This window comes from Coccinella septempunctata, chromosome 1, assembly GCF_907165205.1.
Source record: "Coccinella septempunctata chromosome 1, icCocSept1.1, whole genome shotgun sequence".
Taxonomy (NCBI): Eukaryota; Metazoa; Arthropoda; class Insecta; order Coleoptera; family Coccinellidae; genus Coccinella; species Coccinella septempunctata.
This window is the reverse complement of record NC_058189.1, coordinates 29993068-30019441: the sequence shown is the minus strand read 5'-3', so window position 1 is coordinate 30019441 and position 26374 is coordinate 29993068. Positions and strand designations below refer to the sequence as shown.

The 26374-nt window shown below is 39.3% G+C and overlaps 1 protein-coding gene across 3 annotated transcripts in view; it reads left to right on the top strand.

Annotated features, from left to right (window-relative positions):
• Positions 1 to 26374, top strand: part of LOC123318393 (dynein axonemal heavy chain 8-like) — a 1393903-nt gene that overhangs the window by 420841 nt on the left and 946688 nt on the right. The window lies entirely within an intron of this gene.

Here is a 26374-nt window from a genome sequence, read left to right as displayed (position 1 = left end):
AACGCGGACCTTAATTATTACATTACTAAAGCTCTATTGATTACAAGTGGTATAAGCGAAATATATGATTTATATATTATTTGAAACATTAGACAAATGTTTCAAATAATTTTTATTTTAGACTTGGAGAAACATCTCCAAGCGAGTCTCCAAGTCTTAGATGAACCTCCGAATGATCTTTGTCAGGTTGAGAGGGAAGAAGCTGTGAATATATAATTGACATTATTGCAATCGATATACCGATATAGACCGACATTTCGAATTAACATCTTCTCAGAAATTATAAAAGTGTTAAAAATGAGGTTGAGATTACCAAAATTATATGATATGCATTGAAGAAAGAACGCCCGTTCTTAACAATGATTTTGATGGGTTATTCCCAACAGAGTAATAAAACGGTTTCAACCAAAGGAATCGTTTCAGGTACCTGCTATTGAACGCAAAGAGATGGGACCAATATTCACCAATATTGTTGGTGAATAGTCCCTGTACAGGTTAACAATGTATTTTGATGACTGTTCATGATGTAAAATGTTATATCGAACCAATTTACTCTATTCTCAAGAATGCACATGTCTCGAGAAAATTTTTAACTTTGAATCCCTTCAGGCCCCCCGTACGGGCTGACAATGAGCTTTGATGATTTTCATTAGTATAAATCAAGGTATGAATAATATCCGATTGCACCATATCTCATTTTTTTTCCAAGAGAAACTCAAATCCTAAAACGAGCATTAATATGTTTTTCAGAACTGTAAGAATTGTATACTGAACAATACAGTTATCCTTAGAGCGCGGCGTTGACAGATTGTAACTGTGGATGAAAGAAACCTGGCTTCACACCCGTAGGAAATTATTGTGTATCAATAAGAAATAATGAAAAAATTAGATGTTGTATAATTCTTACCTGCTCAATCTTATATCACTTTAATTCAAATCACAGAATACAGAAATTAAACTCGGAGTTTGCACTATTGCGCCGGCATGCGACTATATACATGTCTACATGAATATGACTATATACATGTCCATATACATGTGCAAACCTCCCTTTCTGCTTCCTAATAGTTGGACAGGTTGGACACCTGTGAATTGCAAGACAGCGAATCGCCCAACAATTAGAAAATGCATTGCAATTCATAACAATTCCAGACAATTCATGAGAATTTTCGAACAATTCACGGAAATTAATAGTTCAGAACAATTCTTTATAATTTACGACGATGGGCAAGTTTCCTAAAACTCCAAAATCGAATTCAAGTTATTTATGGAAACCCATTTCCATTAGTTATCCAACACGTGAGAGATTCGCTTCAAAATTCAGATATACACCCTTCGAAACTTAATAAACATTCGATTGTGTAAAAGCGTGTAACGTGGAATGCCCTTACTACCGTCTAGTAATTTTTGTCAATTCGACACCAGTGAAACCGATCAAGAAAATATAGAATTCCATATCCACCGAAATATCCACATATTACAAAAAATTTTTCTGAATTCTATACCTTAGAACATATCCATGTTCTATAAGAGAGCTCTTCTGAAATCACAATTTCCGACCGAATGCAAAGTGTTAAAATTTAAAAAAAATAAATTTCCATATGTGTATTTGAGTTATAAAAATTCTTAGATTTTGAAATTTAGAAAAATAGCCCATTCTCCACAATTCACGACAATTCTCAACAATTCCCGACAATTCACACAATTCTTGGCAATTCACAACAATTCTTGACAATTCACCACAATTCCTGGCAATTCATGACAATTCTCAACAATTCTTGGCAATTCAATTCAATTCATGACAATTCCTGCAATTTGTACACCACAATTCACGACCGGTTCACCCCTCGGACTGCACACTCACCAGAAAAGGTGAAGAGAGAAATGCCAAATGCGTCTTATGTGGAGAAGAGGGCCATCCAGCTAGCTACAAAGGATGGAGCGAGTTCAAGTTGGTGACCAGAAAGAAAAATTCCCGAAAATCAGTTGAACAGAAGAAGAAGGTAACAAAAACAACAACTTCTGAACAAAAAATTCAGGAAGTAGCGAAGACCCAACCTACAGAGCAGGAAAAGAGGGAGACTCCAAAACCCGTCCAGAAAAAAGAAGGACAGAAAAAGCTTACAATGAAACAGGCTGTGAACAGTCAACAGGAGAAGAAAAAGATATCTGAATCAGCCGATGATTTAGATATCTTCACGGAAAAAATTTTCAACAAGATAATGTTGAAAATTGAGAGGGAAATGGAGAAAAAAGCATTATTTAGTTAACTGAATTCATGGACCTTACGGATATTAGGAAGAAATCCCTCAAAATCATCTCGTGGAACATAAACGGGATCAACACTCGAAAAGCCGAGATAGAACAAATAATATCAGAAAGACAACCTGATATTATAGCCCTACAGGAAACAAGAATAAACCGGAACAGAAGACTGAATTTCATGAATTATGAAACATATAGATGTGACAGAATTACAAACACCGGAGGAGGAGTAGCTGTTGTTTCTTTGGTTGAAACAACACTTGCTTGAAATTTAAGGTAAATTGATCAAACGATAAGTGAATGATGTTTATTCAGTATAATCTAATCTTTATATACTAAATTGAATAATGACGATATAAATAACATTGCCATATTTGGTATTACTGCACTGACGGAGTCCCCGGTTGCATCAATTGTTTCTAGCCAGTCAGCAGATTTCGGTAGATCGACGGCTCGCTCGGCGTGACCCAGTTTTGATGAATAATTAGATGGAATTTTCCATATTATTGAACTTGATTATTTTTTAGAATAATGTTCGAATTTCGAACAGTAGCAATATTGGTAAGAACAGATCTGAAAGACTACTTTAAAAGTAGATTCGAGGAAACACAAGGAAAAACAGAAAAAGTGACGATTGTTGCCGAATTGAATCGGCAAAGAGTCGAAATAACCTCGGCGTATAAGCCACCACAAAACAATCTATTGGAAGAAGAGATAAACAACATGTTGGAAGGATCAAACCCGAAAATCTCCATCGGAGATTTCAAATGTAAATCCTCATTATGGAACAGCATAACAGAGAATAGAAATGGCAAAAAACTCAAGGATTTCGCCGAAAAACAAAATGCCATATTTATTGGACCAGAGCTACCGACATATCTTGCTTTCGGAAGAGGAATACCAGATGTAATAGATATCGCGATATTGAAAAATATAACTCAAGAATTCTCGATTGAAACTGTGGAAGATGGAACCCCAAACCACAATCCCTTGGAATTGACAATTGGAGAAGAAACAAGAGAAAAACTGCTGGAAATAAGAGAATATACCAATTGGACTAAATACAGCCATTTAATACAATCGGAAATAACAGAAATTCCAACAATAAGCACTCCAGACGATCTGGAATGTGCGTTTGATAAACTGGAAGAGATTATAATAACAATAATAACAATAATTTATTCATTTTGTTGAATCATTACAAGAATGAAACACAAACAAGTCAAAAAAAATATACATAAATGACAATGAAAACAGAATGTAAACTCTACAAACTGCTCCCAATCAACAAGAATTCGGTAACAGAATATGGTTCTGAATCCATTAAAAAATTGAATATTTTCCTTTTGAAGGTTTTGAAATCTTTTATTTCACGAATATTATTAGGAAGGCTGTTGTATAGTTTCACTGCCATGTATGAGCATCCCCTTTCGGTAGAAGATAGTCTATGCACTGGATACACCAGCATATTGTGACGGGTAGGATAAAGATTAGGGCGTATGAAGCTCCGAAAATATTGGGGATTTTTGTGGAAAAATTGCATCAACTTATAAATGTACAGACCAGACAGTGTAAGTAGTCCATTCTTTTTGAAGATGCCTCTACAGGATTGTCTATAAGCTAATCCGAATATTGTCCGAACCGCCATTTTCTGCAATTTGAATACCGATTCCGCATGCACACTGCCACCCCAGAAAATCAATCCGTATGACAGGATGGACTGAAAATTTGCATAATATACAGCCATCAGAAAAGATTTAGACGAGTCAGATCTCAATACCCTTAGAGCATAGATCACTGATCTAAGTCTGGCAATTACATTCTCTGTATGATGCTGCCAACTGAGCTGTGAATCGAGAGTAAGACCCAAAAACTTGGTCTGTCTAGTGAGTTCCTCAGGGGGGAAAGCAGACATATCGACGGATCGGGAACGGCAATGAGAAAACAAAATGCGGTTGGTCTTTGATATGTTAATTCGCAAATTATGGGCTAGACACCACTCATCTATTGAAAAAATTATATCATGTGCAAGGATCTTCAATGAAAGTGAAGATTTGGCTTTTATCAGGACATTAGTGTCGTCTGAAAAATTGGTGAAGAATTCTTTCCACATGGGAATGACATTAGGCAAATCATTAACATATATTAAAAACAAAAGGGGTCCAAGAATACTTCCCTGCGGAACACCCTGATTTATGATGACGCTTGATGAGCGGTATGTTTTTCCATCAATAGTTACCGAAACAATCTGTGGTCGATCCCTCAAATAGCTTCTGAGGAGATCAAGCTGTTTATCTCTAACACCGTAATGTTCTAACTTACTCAGTAAAACTTCATGTACAACAGAATCAAAAGCTTTTGTAAAATCTATAAATATGCCCAATGGCATAGACTCATCTTCAAAGGAGCTGATGATATTCTCAAGAAGTTCAAACATTGCAGTCTCCGTGCTTTTGCCCTTGATGTAACCGTGTTGTCGTTCATTGATCACTTTGAATTTCTTGAAGAAATTCAACAATCTGCCACATAGAATTTTCTCGAAGATCTTAGAAAAATTTGTTAAAATGCTTATAGGACGATAGTTTTTCAGTTCGCTTGGATCGTCCTTCTTATACAGTGGTTTGATTATTGCAGTTTTTAACAAATCAGGAAAAATGCCTTCTCTGAAACTGTTGTTAATTATGAATTTGAGAGGTTCAACTATGAAATGAATTGATTTTTTTATCACATTTATATCTATATCATCAATGCCAGTACTTTTCTTACTAGGTAAGCTTTTTACAACTTTCAGAATTTCAAACTCATCTACATCGAAAGAAAAGAAACTTTTACAGTTTCTAGAACCAAGGCATTTGTTTTGTATCGTAGAAGGAAGAGAACATCCGTTACAGGTGGAAAAATAACGACTAAAATTCTCAACTATGGTATCAGGCGATTCCTTCATGCGAATGTCTGATTGATTCTTATTTCTTCCAATTTTTTCGTTCACGATTGACCATAAGGTTTTTGACTTATTAGTAGAACTATGAAATCTGTTCATGTTTAATTTGTTCTTTTCTTCTCTTAAATGGTTATCATACAATGTTTTAACCTTAGAATAAACTGGTTTTAATTCTGAGTTTTTCGATGAAATTGTATACAAAATATCAAGCAAGTTTTTGATATGAGCAATACTATCAGGATGTTTGAGTCTAGATTTAAATTTGCCTGGTGTTTTTTTAATTTTTTTGATCGGGAAGCATTCATCGTAAATACTCTTGAATTTATCATGAAACAAAGACATTTGTTTATTGACATCGCTAGAAGGAACCTCATAAATGAAACTCCAATCTTGTCTGGACAGAATGTCAGCGAACTTATTCATATTCGTTTCACAAATCATACGTGTTTCAAATGTTAAAATCTTCCCCCTTGTGGAAAAACAATTGAACTCGAGAATCTGGGCTGAATGATCTGAAAGATGAGGTTGTTCATTATGTGCAGTGAATGTCTCATAATTTGTTACAATATTATCTAAACAAGAATCAATTCTTGTGGGATTATATTGAAAGCTTACGAAAAAAGCACGAGAGGAGTGAAGAGACCAGCACCCAGTCATCCGCATGGCGATACGCCTAAAGAAATAAAAGATCTTATACAAGAAAATCAAAGACTCAGAAGAATATATAGGATGAACAAAAATGATCTAAAAAGAAGGAACCTCAACCGACATAGCCAAGTTCTGAAAAATGCCCTGAAAGATCTAAGAACAAGCAGATGGAACAAAAGGGTTCAAGAACTGAATACAATCGATCATTCTGCATGGAGAATGCAAAAAAGCCTACGAGGAGAAAAGACTAAAATTCCACCCCTACACGGAGAAAGGGGAATGGCTTATACCAATACTGATAAGGCAGATGCATTGGCGGACTCGATCGAACGAGAATCGAGAATAAATTACAGGATAGACGACGATAATGAAGATTTGGAAGAACTGGTTGAAGAAAATAATGAAGAAATGGATTAATTACCAGCGACTGCTGAAATAGACAAGCCAACATCGCCAAATGAAATCAGGGAAATAATTAGAAGTTTGAAGAAGAGGAAAGCTCCCGTAAGCGATAAAATAACGAATGTTATGTTAAAGAAATTACCTAGAAAAGGTATAGCCGCTCTAACAAATATCGCGAATGGAATTATGAGGACAGAACACTACCCAGAGAAATGGAAAACAGCAGAAGTCATAGTATTCAATAAACTATTCAAAGAGAAGAAGTTTCCACAAAACTACAGACCGATAAGTGTACTGTCGGCGTTAGGAAAAGTAGTAGAAAGAATTATCGCCACGAGGCTAAATGAGGAAACCGAAAATCTGGAACTAATACCACCAGAACAGTTCGGATTCTGAAGAGAGCATTCAACAGAACAACAATTATTAAGGCTCACAGAGTACATAACAGAGGGATTCCAAAATAAACAAGCTACAGGTCTTATTTTACTAGACGTCGCCAGAGCATTCGACAGAGTATGGCATGAAGGATTAATATATAATAATAATAATAATAATAATAATAATAATAATAATAATAATAATAATATTGTCAATAACTTGACATCAAAATAAAATCAATGAGGCAGCAGGCATCTTGGTACCAATGTGTCATAGATGTTATGAAAGGAAAAACTAAACCGAGCAAGAGAATGAGGGAGATGATTGAGGAGCTTCGTGCTATACATGGTACCGTTAACTTGCCCACAGTCCATCTACTGAGGCAGAAAGCTGTAGATAAAATAAGATCACTTGCAGCAGCACGAAAGAAATTGATAAGGAGAAAAAGATGGATCGAAGATAACAACACCTTCACCGCAGAACCATCGAAATTATTTCAACCTCAACAGCAAGAGGTGCAAAACCCACCATCACCTCAGGACGTCGAAGAGTTTTGGAAAAGCATGTACGAACAACCAGCAAAAACCAGGGATACTCCAGCACTTCCCAGATTCCAGCAGATGTGTGATCAAACCCTACAGCAGAACGACGAACTTTCTGAAATATCAGCCGAAGATATTAGACAAGCCCTTAAGAACAAGAATGATTTCACAGCACCCGGACCAGACGGTATTCAGAACTACTGGTGGAAGAGCTTTCCGGCTACACATAAACACCTGGCAAGATTATTCAGCGGAATGCTGATTCGCCGTGAGCCCACTCCTTCATGGTTGGTGGAGGGTAGGACAGTGCTGATACCAAAATCAGGGGACTTAGGGCAACCCAAGAACTATCGCCCAATCACTTGCCTCAATACACTGTACAAGATACTCACAAGTGTTATTCAAGATCGAATTCTGAGGGTTATTGGACCAGTGTGGGACAGTATCTACGAACAGAGGGGAGCAAAGAAAGGAGTGCAAGGATGCAAGGACAACTTGCTGATCGACAAGAGCGTATGCCTAGACGCCAGACATTACAAGCGCGACCTACATACATCATGGTTAGACTACGCGAAAGCATTTGACACCTCGCCGCACGACCTGATCATACGGCTATTAAAAATGCTTAAAGTCCACCCTAACATCATCCATGCGATAGAAAGCATCATTGCGTTGTGGAAAACGAAGTTTGCCATCCGAGCAGAGGGACGAACCGTTTATACGGGATGGGTGAGGTACAGAAGAGGAGTGTTCCAGGGAGATTCGCTAAGCCCGTTATTATTCTGCATAACACTCATGCCACTATCAATTGAGCTGAGGGCAAGCAAAATAGGATACAAGGCCGGTCCACCAGGCAGAAGGAACCGCCTGATCTCCCATCTTATGTACGTGGACGACTTGAAACTCTACGCTCCCTCCAGGACCGCACTACAGCAACTATTGAATATCGTTTCCGAGTACACCTCTGCAATGGGAATGTCATTTGGTTTGGACAAGTGTGCTGTTTTTCATCTCCGCAGGGGAAGGGTTGATGATCCAGGAGAAGATATCCAACTGGAAGGTGGAATGACTTTTCGACGTCTGGAAGACGGAGAAACTTATAAGTTTCTCGGGATGAAACAGAGGGGAGTACTGGAGACAACCCAGATAAAGGACGCCTTATCAGCCAGCTACAAGAAGAAGCTGAGAGACATCTGGAAATCACAGCTGTCAGGAAAGAACAAAATAACAGCTACAAATATGCTAGCCATCCCGACACTTACCTACTCTTTCGGGGTGGTAAACTGGACGGTGAACGAACTCCTCGATCTTGATAGGTCAACAAGAAAAACGATGAACATGAATCGTAGCCTTCACCCAAATAGCTCGATTCAGAGGATATACCTTCCCCGAAGCCAGGGGGGTAGAGGATTGCAATGTTTGGAATATCAACACCATCAACAAACATTGGAAACAGCAGTAAGGGTCCTAAGAAGTGAAGATCCGCTTCTGAAGTTTGTAGCTCAGCATGAACTCGCGAACCACGGAGCCTTCCTATTCCGAGCTGCACAGAGAGCCTTGGAGAAGCTCAGTATAACCGGCGTGTCGACCGATCCTGAGCGTGCTGGAGCACCGATCACTCAAGCGGACCAAAGAAGGCTAGCAAGACTGATCCGGAAGTCTCAGTCGAATACATTACTCGAACATCATATGAGTAAGAGCCTGCACTCCATATTTTTCAGGAGTTTAAAAGACCAAGATCTGTCGGAAGAATTGTCTTTCGCCTTTCTAAAGTCGGCTAGCCTTAAGTCAGAGACGGAGGGATTTGTGATGGCGTGTCAGGATGGAGTAATAAATACCAGATGGTATAAAAAGAACATCATGAAAATGGACACCCCAACAACGTGCAGAGCGTGCCATAGTCAACAAGAAACGATTATGCACATTCTTTCCGCTTGCAGAGTCCATGCTCCATCGGGGTATATAGAGAGACACAACGCGGCACTCCGAGTTCTCTACTTCCATCTGAGGGCGGCATATGAGATAGACAAAGAACCGGTGCTACCATATGTGCCTCTGGAGATTGAAGCGGTGGTCCAGAACGAGAAAGCTCGAATATACTGGAACTATCCTGTCTCAACAACACGGCAGATCAATGCAATAAAGCCAGACATACTTCTTTTGGACAAAGAGCTGAAGGAATTGTTCGTCGTGGAATTCTCATCCCCTGCAGAAAACAACATGGTGATGAAGGAAGAGCAAAAAAGGCAAAAATACAAAGATCTTGTTTTCGAGCTTGGAACTATGTACCCGGGTCATAAAGTCAGGATGGTTGTACTGATCATAGGATGTCTCGGAGGAATGAGAGCCAACTACGTGGAAGAATTGAAGATTATTCCGGCCTGCAGATCTTGGGCCGAGATACTAGCGCACAGAATGCAGAAGGCGGTGTTGCTTGGGTCACTGCATATCATCAGATCCCATGAACTCTAGATGCCACTTGCAGCTCATCTCTTTTGTTAAGGGACGCTGCAAGGGCCGGACGAAGAACTTCTCCGTCGAAAGTGTGAGGGGTTTTTAGTGAGTAGCCAAACAAGATCTCGGAGTCTCACACAACCTAGAGTGCGGACCCTCTGGGCGCCCATAAAGGGTTTTCCCCTCACACGAAGGGAAAAAAAAAAAAAAAAAAAAAAAAAAAAAAAAAAAAAAAAAAAATCAATCAATCAACTATTGAATATCGTTTCCGAGTACACCTCTGCAATGGGAATGTCATTTGGTTTGGACAAGTGTGGTGTTTTTCATCTCCGCAGGGGAAGGGTTGATGATCCAGGAGAAGATATCCAACTGGAAGATGGAATGACTTTTCGACGTCTGGAAGACGGAGAAACTTATAAGTTTCTCGGGATGAAACAGAGGGGAGTACTGGAGACAACCCAGATAAAGGACGCCTTATCAGCCAGCTACAAGAAGAAGCTGAGAGACATCTGGAAATCACAGCTGTCAGGAAAGAACAAAGTATCAGCTACAAATATGCTAGCCATCCCGACACTTACCTACTCTTTCGGGGTGGTAAACTGGACGGTGAACGAACTCCTCGATCTTGATAGGTCAACAAGAAAAACGATGAACATGAATCGTAGCCTTCACCCAAATAGCTCGATTCAGAGGATATACCTTCCCCGAAGCCAGGGGGGTAGAGGATTGCAATGTTTGGAATATCAACACCATCAACAAACATTGGAAACAGCAGTAAGGGTCCTAAGAAGTGAAGATCCGCTTCTGAAGTTTGTAGCTCAGCATGAACTCGCGAACCACGGAGCCTTCCTATTCCGAGCTGCACAGAGAGCCTTGGAGAAGCTCGGTATAACCGGCGTGTCGATCGATCCTGAGCGTGCTGGAGCACCGATCACTCAAGCGGACCAAAGAAGGCTAGCAAGACTGATCCGGAAGTCTCAGTCGAATACATTACTCGAACATCATATGAGTAAGAGCCTGCACTCCATATTTTTCAGGAGTTTAAAAGACCAAGATCTGTCGGAAGAATTGTCTTTCGCCTTTCTAAAGTCGGCTAGCCTTAAGTCAGAGACGGAGGGATTTGTGATGGCGTGTCAGGATGGAGTAATAAATACCAGATGGTATAAAAAGAACATCATGAAAATGGACACCCCAACAACGTGCAGAGCGTGCCATAGTCAACAAGAAACGATTATGCACATTCTTTCCGCCTGCAGAGTCCATGCTCCATCGGGGTATATAGAGAGACACAACGCGGCACTCCGAGTTCTCTACTTCCATCTGAGGGCGGCATATGAGATAGACAAAGAACCGGTGCTACCATATGTGCCTCTGGAGATTGAAGCGGTGGTCCAGAACGAGAAAGCTCGAATATACTGGAACTATCCTGTCTCAACAACACGGCAGATCAATGCAATAAAGCCAGACATACTTCTTTTGGACAAAGAGCTGAAGGAATTGTTCGTCGTGGAATTCTCATCCCCTGCAGAAAACAACATGGTGATGAAGGAAGAGCAAAAAAGGCAAAAATACAAAGATCTTGTTTTCGAGCTTGGAACTACGTACCCGGGTCATAAAGTCAGGATGGTTGTACTGATCATAGGATGTCTCGGAGGAATGAGAGCCAACTACGTGGAAGAATTGAAGATTATTCCGGCCTGCAGATCTTGGGCCGAGATACTAGCGCACAGAATGCAGAAGGCGGTGTTGCTTGGGTCACTGCATATCATCAGATCCCATGAACTCTAGATGCCACTTGCAGCTCATCTCTTTTGTTAAGGGACGCTGCAAGGGCCGGACGAAGAACTTCTCCGTGGAATGTGTGAGGGGTTTTTAGTGAGTAGCCAAACAAGATCTCGGAGTCTCACACTACCTAGAGTGCGGACCCTCTGGGTGCCCATAAAGGGTTTTCCCCTCACACGAAGGGAAAAAAAAAAAAAAAAAAAAAAAAAAAAATAATAATAATAATAATAATAAATCCACTTTATTTACCCAACAGGAATACTCCCAATTATAGGGTAACATATATAGGTACATTTACAAGAAATCAAAACGAGATAAATTATTCAAAAAATAATATCAGTTCTCAAAAATAACCAACAATTATTACTAACTAAACATGCTAATCCTGAGTGTATCCACACTTTTACACATGCGAAATACCGGTGCACGAACCAACAAGTTTGTACGAGGTGTTGGCAGACGAAAAACATTTGCAGACCTGGAGGCCAGCCTTGGAACGGCAATACACATTTTAGACAATAAATACGATGAGTCGATGTCACCCACCAGTAGCCTCTGGGCGAACCTAGCACATTGGTATCTATGTCTTTCGGCCAACGACGATATTCGCAAATCCCTCATTACGGAGGAAAGATCAGCTCCACGTTCAGGATATATACCTGTTTGCCGAAATAGGACATACTTAAAAAACCTTCTATGGATTCGATCGAGCTGACTCAAGTGACATTCATACATGGGAAACCAAATGATACTTCCATATTCCAGCCTACTGACAACCAGTGTGAAGTAAAGACTTCTTAACACTTCCAGATCGTTGAATTCCTTAGAGCACCTGAATACAAATCCCAGCATTTTATAAGCGGAGGCACAAAGTTCCTCAATATGGGGTATGAAGCTCATTTTAGCGTCAAACAAAATGCCGAGATCGCGCATTTGATCCACACGGACGAGGAAATGGTCACCAATGCAGTAATTGCCAACTAAGGGATTCATCCCTCTCGTGAAAGAGATCTGAAAGCACTTATCCAAATTCAATGTTAGCCCATTCCTCAAACACCAATCCCATACCAAATGCAACCTGGACTGAAGGAGCCTTAAATCATTCACACTACGAATCCTCAAGAACAGCTTCAAATCATCAGCATACGCCAAGGCCATGTCCCCCAGGGAATTCAATAGGTCGTTTATGAATACTAAAAATAATAATGGACCAAGATTAGACCCTTGAGGAACTCCAGCTCCTAAAACATATTCAAAAGAAACAAAACCATTATAAAACACATAATTGATTCTATCATTCAAGTACGAACTAATTAACTTCAAGTAGGCAGGGCAAAAACCGAATGAAGAAAGTTTATTCAACAGGATGGTATGATTAACAGAATCGAAAGCTCTTGAAAAATCGGTATAAATCACATCAACCTGGCCACCATCATCCAAAGACTCGACAACAAACTGTGTTAGAGTAGCCAAATTGGTGATTGTCGACCTGCCCCTCACAAAACCATGCTGACTTGCAGACAAATGGGGGCGAATACCGTAATATAAACTTCTATACAGTACTTCCTCATAGACTTTTGCGAAATTGGAGAGTATAGATATGGGTCTATAGTTTTTGACTTCAGACTTATCACCCCTCTTGAAGACAGGGACAACACGTGCTCTTTTCCACAAACTCGGAAAATTAGAGGTTTTCAAACTCTTCGCTATGATGAGGTGAATAGGTTTAGCAAGAGCAGCGCTGCACCTTCTAACAAAAAAAGCAGGGAGTTGGTCATCACCGGTTGTGTTCTTATCAGGAAACGTTTCCATAATAGATTGAACCTCTTCTGCATTGATCCTGGGCAAGACAAAGGGGGAGGACCGAACGAATTCAGGCAGACCATCACCAGATGATGCGACATTCATTCCTTCAACATTAGAAAAGTGTACTGCAAATGAATCAACTATGGCTTTGGGATCTCTGTAATTGCAATTTTCATCCTGCATCATCCCAGGAATTCTAGTAACGCCTCTCTTCCGATTTATAAATCGCCAAAATGATGACGGGTCCGACCTGATCTCACCCTGTACCCCAGCCAAATAGTCTTCGTAGTCAGAAGAAACCTGAGACTTCACCAATGCCCTCAAACGCTTGAAATCTTCATAGTATCTACTGTTTCCAGTCAGACGCCACTTGGAACGATAAAAATTCTTCAAATGAATGTTTCGTTTAGTACTTGCATTGAACCACACCGGATATCTCCTTATCGAACCAGCCCTCCTAACAGGAACATGTTCCCCAATAATAGAAAAAAGTTTGTCATAAAAATGATCCAAGGCAGAATTGACATCAGTGAATGTATCCAAAATGCTCCAATCATAGGAAGAAAGAGACAGAATCAACTCAGAAAAATTGGCTCTTCTGAAGTCAAAAGATGATGTTCTGGAAACCCCCGGAAAATCCAATTGACGCGAATATGAGGATTGTCTCAGATCAATGCTCAAAGCAGGGTGATAGGGGTCCTCAGAAACAAAAGGAACCTCACAGTGAGACACTGTCACATCAAGAGCACCACCGACCAGCACCAGATCCAACAGTCGTTCATCTTGGTTCGGCTCAGTATTAAGTTGAGATGTGCTGGATATTCGATCAATATATGCAAGTTGATCAGGAATTATCTCAAAAATGGAAGATTTTACGTAAAAGTGGGAGGAGAATGCTCCTCAACAAGAGATATAGAGGCTGGAGTACCCCAAGGATCAGTACTTGGGCCACTTCTGTACAACATATACATCCACGATATTCCGAAAAATCCAAGAACCATGCTAACGTTATATGCTGACGACACAGGCATAGCAACTCGACACCGAAACCCTGAAATAATAGAACGAATTCTACAAGAGTCGATTGACGAAACAAATGACTGGTGCATAAAGTGGAAAATCAAGCTCAATGGACAAAAGAGCCAAGCAATATTACTACAGAAGAGAAGACTGCGACTCACAACAAAACTGGATATTGACGGCGAAGAAATCGACTGGAAAAATGAAGCCAAATATTTAGGAATAACGCTTGACAAAGGAAGACAAAACGAAAGCAGCGATGAATAGACTCTATCCTCTGATAGGAAGAAGAAGCCACATGTCGAAAGAGACAAAATTGAAGATAATCAAAGCCGTTGCTAGGCCTCAACTGACCTATGGATCAGTTGCCTGGGGTTTCGCGGCAAAGAGCCATATCAAAAGAATTCAGGCCACTGAAAACAGGCTGCTACGATGTGCAATAGATGCACCTTGGTTTGTCAGGAATAGACAGATTTATAAGGACCTGAAATGGGAAACCATAACGGAATTCATGAACAGAAAAGCAGAGAAATTATTCGAAACAGCGAAAAACCATCCGAATCAAGAACTCAGGAGACTAGTGGACTACGACCCAGAGGAAGACAAAAGGAGAATGCGAATTTACCGAAGGAGACCAAGAGATCAATTAAAAAGAGATTAAAATAACAACAGAAACTTATTGAAAAATTCAATAAAGTGTTAATCCAATAGAGGATAAACACATAAATCCCAGCACGATTGTGTGCGAGAAGAAAACCGACCAAGAGATGAACGGTTTATAGGCAAATGCCCGGAACCAAAATTCAAGAAGCAGTAGGGTTTTTAGTGGGTCTCGAGCTCAGGAGAGTGAGAAACCCCACACTGTTCCCCCTCAGGAGATGAGGGTGGTTCGTCTGTCTTGCAGATTTTCCCCCTGCTAGACCAAAAAAAAAAAAAAAAAGCTCATCGGAGCAGAGTTGTTCTGGGAAATCATCAAGCCTAATAAAATTTCGTGCGGTAGGAACAAGCCATTATTACAGGACACGGTATTTGGTTGGATCGTCTCCGGTCGCGTTAGTAATAAAACAACGTTCGCAACACTTCATGTCACTTGAGCACAAATCAAGAGTTATGTAGAATACTGTCGAAGTTTTGGGAAACCGAAGAGTGCTCCGTTGTCAAGCCTTGGTCACGCGAAGAAATTGAATGCGAAAGAATCTTTGAACAAACCACTCGTAGAGACTCTCATTGGCGTTTCATAGTTACTCTTCCGCTAAAGCAACATCCTAGCTGTTTAGGCGAATCACGTAGTCAAGCACAGAAGTTGTTCCATAGTACCGAACGAAAACTAAGCAAAAACGAATCGCTTAAAATTCTCTATACAAATTTCCTCTCGGAGTACATAGACCTCAATCATATGAGTTTAGCTGAAGAGCAGATAAACGATAATGTATGCGAATATTTCATGCCGCATCACGGCATCTTACGGGAAAACAGCAAGACTACACGTTTAAGAGTAGTTTTCAATGCGTCATTTCCTACCAGTAACGGAATCTCTCTTAACAATATCCAGTATATCGGTCCAATCTTGCAAGAAGACTTGTTGTCAATCATCTTGAGATTTAGACAGCACAAGTACGTTGTTTCAGCAGATTGCGCTAAGATGTACCGACAAGTGCTCATCAAACCTAGTCAGCGAAACCTTCAAAAAATATTATGGCCTGATAGTCCAGACCAGCCGCTGAAATCATATACGCTAAACACGGTAACTTATGGTCAGGCATGTGCGAGTTACTAGTTACTACTAATTCGTTGCCTTTTCGAACTAGCAAAAGTGTGTCAAGACAGCAAAAGCCATACATTGCGGAAATCATTCGCCGAGATTTCTATGTAGACGATTTGCTTACAGGCCCTAATACTATTGAGCATGCGCAGAGCATTTGCGCTGAAGTTTCATCTGTTTTACTAAGCGGATGCTTTGAACTGAGAAAGTGGTATTCCAATGAACCGGAAGTTCTAGCTAATATAGATAACAAGGATTCGCCTTGCGGGATCATAGAGTTCGGTCCTGGGGAGAACGCGAAAACGTTAGGATTAACCTGGTCGTGTCTCAATGATGAGCTATTGTACACGTTAGAGAATCTCGATATCGGTAGTAGATGCACCAAGAGGCTCATTTTATCCGTTAATGCTAAAATATTCGACCCCTTGGGATTAGTCAGCCCGTCAATCATCATCACCAAAATTCTGATGCAAAGTTTATGGCTCGAGAAGTTAGGATGGGATGATGCGTTGCCCGGACATCTAGCCGATAGATGCTTCAGATTCTTAAACGATCTGCCGAATTTAGAGAAAATTTCAATATCACGACGAGTAGTTTGCGACAACCCTCAACGTATCGAGTTGCATGGATATTGCGATGCAAGCGAGCGTGCGTTCGGTGCATGCGTGTACGTAAGAAGTATCGACGTCGAGGGTGAGATACATGTCCATTTGTTGACTGCTAAAAGCAAGGTGGCACCTATTAAAACAATAAGTGTGCCATGTTTAGAGTTATGCGGCGCGCTAGTTCTTTCTCGATTAGTGGACAAAGTTAAAAAATCAATGACACTCAAGTTTGACGAATGCTTTTTATGGAGTGACTCACAAATCGTTCTTGCCTTGATAAGCGCGAGTCCCAGTTCGTTGAAAGTTTTCGTCACTAATAGAGTTGCAGAAATTCAGGGTTTAACTGCTAATTGCGAGTGGCGTTATGTACCTACGCGCGACAATCCCGCAGACTTAGTATCAAGAGGGCTCTATCCAAGCGAGTTGTAGGAATCACAACGATTAGAATATTCCTATCTGAGTTTCAACAGAAAGCATCCTATAGTTTTGGATTGCGCACATCATTTAACCAAACTGTTGTTTTCTTATGAGCATATACGCAACCTACACATGGGTCCTTATAGCTTGCTAGCCTTTATAAGGGAAGAGTTTTGGCCTATCGGCGGTAGAAATATGGCGCGCTCAATCGTGAGGAAATGCATACGGTGCGCCAGACATAGAGGAGAAACAGTTCAGCCCTTGATGGGAAATTTACCGCGAGAAAGAATCGTTCCATCTCCTCCATTTAGCTGCGTCGGTGTCGACTACGCAGGTCCCTTCATTATACGTCATGGTTTAAGTAGAGGTCGCGGCGGCAAATTGGAAAAGTGCTATATTGGATTATTTACCTGCTTTGCTACAAAGGCTGTGCATCTCGAATTAATTTCAAGTATTTCAACGGAATCTTTTATGCAATCCTTAAGAAGATTTATTTCCAGGCGTGGAAGGCCCAAAAAGACAACGGCAAAAATTTTGTAGGTGCTTTTCGTGAATTAGGCAAGTTTTTGTCTCAGAATAAAGATGAATTGATTTCTTCCTCTACTTGTGAGGGCATTGATTGGCAGTTTATCCCCCCATATTCCCCTCACATGGGCGGTCTTTGGGAATCAAATGTGCGATGCGTAAAGTCACACCTGAAACATGTTTTGTCCAATACACACCTTACTTTTGAGAAGTTTAGTACTGTTTTATGTCAGATTGAGGCTATTTTGAATTCTCGACCTCTTTGTCAACTCTCCCCTGATCCCAATGACCTCAGTTCCCTCACTCCGGCTCACTTCCTCTTTGGCATAACGCTGATAGCTGCACCAGAAGAAAATGTCACTGACACAAAGATGAACCGTCTTTCAAGATTCCAGTTAATGCAGAAGATCTGTCAGGATTTTTGGAGAAGATGGGAGCGAGACTATATCGTAGAACTTCAATCCAGACAAAAGTGGAAAAGCGAGCATGGTCAATTGCTCGAAAATCAAATGGTAGTAATCAAGGACGAGCAATCCCTACGAACTGAATGGCGTCTTGGACGAGTCATAGCATTACACAAAGGTCAAGATGGCGTAGCTCGAAGTGCCTCAATCCAAACAAGTACAGGAGTTCTAAAACGGAATTTCCAGAAGATTTGTCCTCTCCCCGTTGAGATTTGAAAGCTTGGGCTTTGCAAAGGGGGCGGCATGTTCGCGCCACAGCGCTACCGTGATGAGCTGGACTTGCCATCTACCGCATCATTTGTTAAACGATGCTGTCTTACAGCTATGGAACATCCAGGCGGAAGGAATCTCCCCTTTATTTTTAGTCTCTGTCATTCACGAACCGAGTCACTAGTCAGTGTTCACAGTCACTACACATTCATTCACTCACTCGATGTTAAAGAGCAGGTCCAGATTGTAAAAAAGCGTTCAGTTCGAAAAACAATAAAGTTACCCTTCAAGTGAAAAGAGTTGTTTTGTTTTTTATAATCGTCAAGTTAATAGAGTCCACGAACACAGGTCTATCAAGTTAGCCCGGAAGTTGTGGCATTTCGAAAAGAAAATTTTTCTAATGAAAATGCTAGCAAAGTGCTGGCGAATGCTGAAGAAAAAATGAAAAATCTCATATAGATTCGGAAAAATTGGAAATTGAATTTTCCGGGCCAACTTATGTGCTGCCCGGAAAACCCAGCATTTTTCATCGATATTTCGAAAATAGTAAATGCTAGCGAAATGCTGGCGAATGCTGACGAAAAAACTGAAAAATCTCATATAGATTTGGAAAAATTGAGGTTTGAATTTTCCGGGCCAACTTATGTGCAGCCCGGTAAACCCAGTATTTTTCATCGATATTTCGAAAATATTAAATGCTAGCAAAATGCTGGCGAATGCTGAAGAAAAAACTGAAAAATCTCATATAGATTTGGAAAAATTGAAGTTGGAATTTTTCGGGCCAACTTATGTTCAGCCCGGAAAACCCAGCATTTTTCATCGATATTTCGAAAATAGTAAATGCTAGCGAAATGCTGGCAAATGCCGAACAATTTATGAACGTACTGTGTAGTTCAAAACTAAAAACAAAATATTTATGAATAAAAATATATAATACAAACAAAAATGAATGATTTCGAAAAAAATGAGCAATAAAAATAGATATTCTCAGCAAGTATGTATCAGGAGGGTGGTTGACACTTTCGTATCCTCATGAACTTTCAGCTTTCTCGCTTAAATCATCGTATTTCTTTCACTTCCCTCGTAATCTTTTTGCAGAAAATGTCCTGTAGAATCCTGGTCGCCCTCAATTATTTCTATTATGCCTCTCAAATTGTAAGTTCTTTGAAAAAGAGAAATGGAACAATTTCCGACAATTTACAACATTGATATAATCCCTTTTCATCTGTCCATTCAATGCATAGAAAAAAATCATTGATGGTATATCCTACTTCTCTCGACATCCTCCTAAATTTATGGCAAAATATTTTTCTGTTCGAAAGGGAAGTTTGAACACTTTTTTTCGATATCATCCTAACCACCGACTGGTATAGAAGCTGTACGAATTATTTCTTCATAGTTACAAACATGACAAACAGAAAACCCTATCAGTTTTACACCAAGGTAAAAAATTGGTTATCATAAGATTTGTTAGCAGTTCTGTAAGGGTCGTGACACACGATATTACCTTCAAATTATTGGGTAAACTTTGTTCTTCTTGAACTGCTTTCATAAGTTCACATCTTAATTCATAAACTAGGGCAGTCATTTTTCCAGAAAAATTGGTGACAAAGGTAAATATTAAGATGGTAGTATAATAACACTGCTTGCTTGTACTCGAGCTTTTCAAATCGGAATATTTTTCATTCTTGCTGTCAATTCTACAGAAGAGAAGAGGGTTTCTTAAGTGATAACTGCGCCTTAAAGTAAAAATACCATATACTCGATATATTATGTCAGAAGTTTTCTAGTTTGCTCCTGATTTTTTTAATTATTTTTCAATGTATAATAACCGTACATCTACGGGAGATGATTCTCCAACGTTAGGGTCCTGTAGCGTTCCTCGAACACCTGGAGAACGGTCCTGTTCCAAAAGAATCTCCCGGTCAGAGAGTGGAATTATTAGAGTTATTATTATTATGTGAAAAGTGTGTGATATCCGGAAACCGTAGAAAATGTTATAAAAAAACACCTACCTAATTTCAGACCATTGCTGTGATTTCCGGACTTCTGACGCAGTTCGAAATTTCATTGTTCTCGTATATTGAATTCCGCCTCGATGCCTCTTAAAGTTCGTTTTCATTAAAAGTGAAGGATTCTTCTACGAAAAATTTCCTCCTTTTCAGCAGTGAAAAATCAAAAATGAAACTGGAATTTCAAAATATTGACTTGTGATGAATTCGATTTGTCCAACTTGATGATGTTATCATGAACAAAGTGGATGGCCAGTTCAGTAATAAGCAGAGTTTATATAATACATTTTGGTCGACATCGAAATGATTTTTTCGGAAAGAAACCACCCCTGTCGAAATATCAGCAAAATAGTTCTCTTGGTTTTTACTTTTTTCATGAGAATGCGAATAACTGATAAACTGTCGAGTTCACACAAGTTATGGGGCATATAATAATCCAAGGATAAATATATGTAGGTACATACCTATATTGAAGAATAAGAGAAAAATTCTTGGAAATATTTAAATCATCAGTATGAATATGTTACATTGGGAATATTATTAATAACAGTACTGAATGGATTTCTAACGACGACAACAGAAGGTTTTTGACGCAGAGATGATATTCTTCACAGGGAAATTGGGGAACAAGTTATGTACCTATGACTAATTATTTTTTCCTCAGTTATGATCAAGTCTTCGAATCAGTTTGCTAAAGGCTGTATTATTAACATTTTTTTGCTGCCCTGGTTTTTTTTTCAGACATAATTTCGAGATGAAAAGAGGATATAGTGAAAAAACTAGTGCATAGTGAAAAGGTGTGTGACAATCTACTATATTTAGAAATCATCATTGAATATACAATGGAGGTATTTTGTGAGAAATTTTTATGTCAATGGAAAGAAAACCTTCAGTATTAAAAGCTTGTTCTGTGAACCAATCTGTCATCAGTGTCATCACTACACTATTCACGGGGAGACAGGGTTTTTTACGGAGGTTGTTCCCTAAGCTCTAGTATCATACGCCCAATTGTATGGTACCCTGTTACACTAACCTCTGTTAGAACTCATACATGAGGGGTTCGTTCAGAGCTGAAGTGAACCAAGTCCATTCAGCCTAATTTTGAGATGAATGGCTTTGAAGTTGTTTATCACCCATTAATTCAAATGTGACTTCTACAAATTTTAAAAGGTAGGAATGTAAGCACATGCTTACATAAGAATAATAATAAATAAAGAAGTCACTTTTGAATTAATGAGTGATAAACAACTCCTGAGCCATTCATCTCAAAATTAGGCTGAATGGACTTGGTTCACTTCAGCTCTGAACCCCTCACATATGCTATATTAATAATAATAATAATAATAATAAATAATAATAATAATAATAATAAATAATAATAATAATAATAAATGCAACTGATGCTGAAAATGGTGGAAGGATTCTCGGAAGACATCAAAATGAAGTTTGGACTAGAAAAATGTCGACTGCTTAACATAACGAGAGGGAAAATAGAAGATGGTACGTTCAAACTCAAGGAAGGTGCAGAAATTGAGGCATTAAAGGAAGGAGACACATACAAGTATCTTGGCATAAAACAGGCAAGAAAAATCAATCAGACCCAGATGAAGAAAGAATTAACGGAGGAGTTCACCCGAAGATTGAGGAGGATAATGAGAACTGGTCTTAACAGCAAGAATCTGATAAAAGCGATTAACACCTACGCTTGCTCGGCGCTGAGCTATTCATTTGGTATTATCTCTTGGACGACCACCGATTTAGCAGCTTTACAGAGAAAAATAAGGACGATGCTGACTAAACACAATAAACATCACCCCAAAAGCTCAATAGAACGGACAGAGCTGCCACGACATCTTGGGGGTAGAGGAATTGTTGATTTGTCCAACCGTATGTCCCAGGAAATTGAAGGACTTCGAAAATATTTCTTGAGCAAGGCAGCTTCGTCAGAACTCCATCGAGTAGTTTGTGTTGCTGATAGTTCTAAACCATTAAAGCTACAACAGGATCACTTGGAAACCGTCGAACACTCTGCAGAAAGTAAAATGCAGAAACTGATTGGCAAACCTTTACATGGGAGGCACCAGAACGAGGTCAACCATGATTACGTCGACATATCTGCGTCGAACTACTGGTTGACTTCCGGAAGGTTGTTTCCAGAGACAGAGGGCTTCATGCTCGCCATCCATAGATTCATAGACGTGGCAATTCCAAATAATACCAATCTTCTAGATAGGCACACTGAAAAAATTTCAAAATACCGAGATCTCGAGGAACAAACCAGAAGACAGTGGAAGCTGAAAGATATCAAGACCATCCCTATTGTCATTTCATCTACAGGCCTGATACCGAAGAAACTACTAGAGAACTTGAGGAAACTTCAGTTGGACGAAAATATCTATAGAGTCATGCAGAAAGCGGTACTGCTCGGAACGGCGAGAACTGTACGCAAGTACATGGGGAATGCAGAGGAACACCGTCTGCTCCGACAGGAAGTGCGGGTGGAGCAGGAATCCAACCTACAGCAGGGAGGCGAGGAGCGACCCGGACCCGACCACCACCACGAGCCCGAAAACCTGGAAAGGGCTCCAACAGAGCTTAATCCTTTTGATATCTGAGATATCTGGGATAAGTGAATTTTCCTCTGGAGAGGAGTGTGAAAGCCGCAAGGCTAAAGTCATAATAATAAGGATCAGGTGATTCCAACAAGTAATTACATGAAATATATCGCCAAGGATGCCTCAGTGGCGGACAATAGCTGTCGTTATGGCTGTGCGACACATGAAACTATCCAGCACATCCCCGGGGATATCAGAAGTTCGCAGGCATGGAGTACAAAAATAGACATGATGCTGTTGCCAAGATTCTTCACCGAGAATTGGCACTAAAACACCAACTTCTAAGTTCGAAAAAGGTTCCTTATTACAATTACCATCCGGATGCTGTGTTGGAAAATGAACATCACAAGCTCTACTGGGATCGCACGGTTCTCACAGACCGAAAAATAACCCACAATAGACCAGACCTCATATTGCTCAATAAGGATGAGGACAGAGCATTATTCATCGATGTGGCCATACCAAATAATAACAATCTTCTAGATAGGCAAACTGAAAAAAATTCAAAATACAGAGATCTCGAGGAACAAACCAGAAGACAGGGGAAGCTGAAAGATATCAAGACCATTCCTATTGTAATTTCATCTACAGGCCTGATACCGAAAAAACTACTGGAGAACTTGAGGAAACTTCAGTTGGACGAAATATCTATAGAGTCATGCAGAAGGCGGTACTGCTCGGAACGGCGAGAACTGTACGCAAGTACATGGGGAATGCAGAGGAACACCATCTGCGCCGACAGGAAGTACGGGTGGAGCAGGAATCCAACCTACAGCAGGGAGGTGAGGAGCGACCCGGACCCGACCACCACCACGAGCCCGAAAACCTGGAAAGGGCTCCAACAGAGCTTAATCCTTTTGATATCTGAGATATCTGGGATAAGTGAATTTTCCTCTGGAGAGGAGTGTGAAAGCCGCAAGGCTAAAGTCATATAATAACGTTTATTGATCCTTTGAGACAATAATGTATAGGACAAGTCATAAGGTGGAAAATAGAAATTACATTAGCTAAGCAATATGACATCATTAAGGTATTCATTTACTGTACAATAACATTTGTTCAGCATTAAGTTCTTAAAAGTTTTTCTAAAATTTCTGGAATCGAGAGACTTTATAATCATTTGCCTTACAGTGTTCGAACTGTGAGGCAAATGATTATAAAGTCTTATACATTGATAGGAAGGAGACATCTCAAACTTAGTTGTTTTATGCTTAGGGACAAATAGAGTTCTTTCACTTCTGGTACCATAGTTATGAAAACTAGACAACCGAACAATATTTTCTTCATTTTCTTTCACGTGCAGAAGACATTTGAAAATAGAAATGGAAGGTAAGGTTAGTATTCTATGCTCTGTAAATATGGGTCTACAGGATATTGTTCGATGATTAAAAATGTCATATTTTGGAGTTAACATCAATAGCGGAAGAATGAATGAAACATTTCGTTTAGTCACGGCCAACTAATAACTAAAGGAGGGATTGTCTTACTGCAGGAAGAATAAAGCTTTTCATCAAATTGGTTTTTTTCGAACAACGTGCCCTGACCAATTTAATCACCCATTTTTCTAGTGGTACTGAAATGAAAATTGCTGATTTTTACGTGGTGCACATAAGGGGGCCAAGAAAATTCAATTTCCAATTTTTCAGTTTTCTCTTCAGCATTTGACAGCACTTTTTTTCTTCGCAAGCATTTCATTTTTTCTAAATATCGATGGAAAAAGCTAGCTTTTCTGGCCAACATATAAGTTGGACCGAAAAATTCAATGTCCATTTTTCACAAATCTATATGAGATTTTTCAGTTTTTTCTTCAGCATTCGCCAGTATTTCGCTAGCATTAGTATTTTCGAAATATCGATGTAAAATGCTGGGTTTTCTGAAAAATTCAAACTTCAATTGTTCCAGATCTATATGAGTTTTTTCAGTTTTTTCTTCAGCATTCGCCAGCATTTCGCTAGCATTTAATATTTTCGAAATATCGATGAAAAATGCTGGGTTTTCCGGGCTGCACATAAGTTGGCCCGGAAAATTCAAACCTCAATTTTTCCAAATCTATATGCGATTTTTCAGTTTTTTTCTTCAGTATTCGCCAGCATTTCGCTAGCATTTAATATTTTCGGAATATCGATGAAAAATGCTGGGTTTCCGAGCTGCACATAAGTTGGCCCGAAAATTTCAAACTTCAATTTTTCCAAATCTATATGAGATTTTTCAGTTTTTTCGTCAGCATTCGCCAGCATTTCGCTAGCATTTAATATTTTCGAAATATCGATGAAAAATGCTGGGTTTTCCGGGCTGCAGTTGGCCCAGAAAATTCAAACCCCAATTTTTCCAAATCTATTTGTGATTTTTCAGTTTTTTCTTCAGCATTTGCCAGCATTTCGCTAGCATTTACTATTTTCGAAATATCGATGAAAAATGCTGGGTTTTTCGGGCTGCACATAAGTTGGCCCGTAAAATTCAATTTCCAATTTTTCCAAATCTATATGAGATTTTTCAGTTTTTTCTTCAGCATTCGCCAGCACTTTGCTAGCATTTTCATTGGAAAAATTTTCTTTTCGAAATGCCACAACTTCCGGGCTAACTTGATAGACCTCACGAACACCCAACAATTATGTACTTTTCGAATCAGTTTGTTTCCGTAAATTTTGTTGAATGGTTACTTCAATTCATGCAATGAAAAATACCAGAAAATATTATACAGGGATTCTAAAAAAAAAAAATTGAAATTCATGTTCTGAAGGAAATGTTTTTTTGTGCTGAATTCTGAATCTGACGTGGTATAAAAAAAGACACTAGACCTTTTCTGCATATTACGTTGAAAAGTTGCCTATTTTGTGAGGATTCCGAAAAGGTAAAATACAGGTAATAACCTTCTTCACGAAAAAAAAAATTTGAATGTTTATCGAAAGTGGAGCATTTCTGTGAAAACCTGATTTTTTCACCTTTTCCATAAATACTTTCATTTTGCACTTCCTGCTGAAAATAATCAATCAACAAATCAATAAAATGTTTTTAAGATGCTAATTCACTGACTGAGTTTTTTTTATTTCTTTTTCTTTGCCTGAAGAACTCTCGAACATCGATATGATGTTCGAGATTCAATGATTCACCAGACTTAAACCCTCTGGATTTTTTTACTGGGGTTTTTTAGTAAATGAAATTTATTCGAATCCTATAAGAGATGAAGCACAACTTAGGTACCGCATTCGTATTTCAGCAGCTAAAATAGCGGGGAGACGTTTGTATGGTTTGAAAAGGTCATTTCTCAATAGATGCAGGGCATGTATTAGCAAAGGGGGTGGTCATTTTGAGCATTTGCTCTAATAAGAATCCTGAATTTTAAATATTGATATTTTTATAAAGTTTCTCCACGATAGATTTGTTGATGTTGAAGGTCCTGTGCGTTATTACATTATATCATTGCAAAGAATGCATTATTTCATTTTATAAGTAATTTAGGGACTAACTGACATTTTTCAAGAGAATTATTCAATATGTTACAGCAGAATCTGCAAAATGAAAGAAT